Below are 1,955 nucleotides of genomic sequence, written 5' to 3'. Positions count from 1 at the left end.
TATAAACCTTCCTCTTGAATCACTCTATCAATTAAAAAAAACCGCATCAAAATCCGTTGCGTAGATTTAAAGATCTAAGCATACAGGCAGAAAAAGCCTGATTGCAATATGCCTCCTTGCCCCCTCCCCCCAAATACGTCACTTAGCTAGAGCGCGATATATGCATTAGTTATTATAGGATTGAAAATATTTCTTTTTATATATTTGCTATAGTTGTAATTTATTGTCTATTAAAATTAAAAAAAAAAGTTGATTCAGTGTTCAGCAGGTACTAGGTATAGTAATAGTAAGGTAACTACTGCGGTGGTGTAATGTACTTAAAGTAAAAACGTAGGAACGTCCCCAGGGCAAAGGCATCAAAATAAAATATAGAAGGTACATAGGTCCACCACAAAAAAATAATTATAACTGCATTTGATAGAGTTTGAACAAGTTTGAAAAGCCAAAATTCCATGTACACGGTACACACGTGGTATCTGCGCGTTGTATAATATAGGTATATATTATATGCACTGTCACGTGCACCTCGGGAAATGACCTATTTCCGACAAAAACTGAAAAACGTGAGCAACACACGTGCGTCACATCACATTTCCGAATTCAATTTCTATCGAAATTATTCATTCATATCGTCTTTTAAAGGCGTATTTTCCGTATGCGGCAATCATATTGTGGACACTGGACGGGAAAAGGGAAAAATGGAGGTATACCTACGCTATGGAACAAGGAGCGCTGACTATCGATTCGAAGAAAACTCCAAACATTCAAACAAAATTTAGGTATAGCTGATGTTCTTGAATCTTGGTTACCTATATAAACATTTGGTTCAAATAAAACTATTTTAATAATATCCTAGTGTGTTCTTCATATTATATAGGTTCATACATATTATCATTGTTGATGATATAAACAATGATTTTATAATATAAGATTTAAGAACAGCTTACATTACATTACATTACATTAACATCTTAAACACCAATGAGTAAATAATATATTATAAAATATATCTATGTACTGTAATATATTATATTATATTTTCATATAATATTATACATCTTCAGTCTTCACATTAAACGAAACTGGAATTTGATTGAATTGAGTATTGCATAGTATAGTCATGATAAATTATTAAAACTTAGAAAGAAAGGACTCTTACATACTATTTTGTTTTTGTAGACAAAACTCGTAACACTTTTAAACTTTGACTTTTTGTGTGCCATTAATCACTCTATCCCCTCCTATAATATTTTGTAATCTTTAAACTTTAAAGAATCTTAATCTTTTAAATATCTGGATGTCTTTGTTGTCGATGTTAATGTTATATTTTGTTGAAAATAATAAGGTATTGTCTATATAATAATTTATAATAATATAATCAATAGTATTATTAATTACAAGTACTCAATATTATAAGGTTTATAAATAAGAATAAAAAACATTTGTAAAAAAAGACAAAAAATTTTCCTCCCCGGCGGGGAATCGAACCCCGGTCTCCCGCGTGACAGGCGGGGATACTTACCACTATACTACCGAGGATTATACCATTTTGAGAAAAATATGTTGTATCTAACTAAATGGATCCGACTACAATACTGTAGTTAGTTTCGACTTTTCAAGTGCATAGGTATCTCGTTGTTGAATAGATCACTTTGACTAATGGGTGTGTTAAATTTTAAATTCGATAGTAAATAATTATTCATTACGTACCTAGGTGGTAACCTAGGTACTGGTATACCTACCAACAAACAATTCTGAGCAAGGAGCCATGATCAGCAAATATAATATTTATATTAAATACCTACATAACTACCTGTTATAAGTATTTTCTTAATTTGGTAGTTGAGCCTTATTCATTTTTGCACATAATTTATTTGTCAAAGCCGACGTAAGTAGGTATACCTACTCTAGAATGTATTTTTAACCAGTGAATTGATATAATATTTTAAAGTGTT

The 1,955-nt window shown here is 30.8% G+C and overlaps 1 non-coding gene across 1 annotated transcript; it reads right to left on the bottom strand.

Annotated features, from left to right (window-relative positions):
- Window positions 1-1,467: 1,467 nt before the first annotated feature.
- Window positions 1,468-1,539, bottom strand: Trnad-guc (transfer RNA aspartic acid (anticodon GUC)). Its single transcript has one exon. It is a non-coding gene; the product is annotated as a tRNA-Asp (tRNA).
- Between the last annotated feature and the right edge of the window lie 416 nt (window positions 1,540-1,955).

This window comes from Metopolophium dirhodum, chromosome 7, assembly GCF_019925205.1.
Source record: "Metopolophium dirhodum isolate CAU chromosome 7, ASM1992520v1, whole genome shotgun sequence".
Taxonomy (NCBI): Eukaryota; Metazoa; Arthropoda; class Insecta; order Hemiptera; family Aphididae; genus Metopolophium; species Metopolophium dirhodum.
Note: the sequence above shows the minus strand (reverse complement) of the source record. Positions and strands in the feature narration are given on the sequence as shown.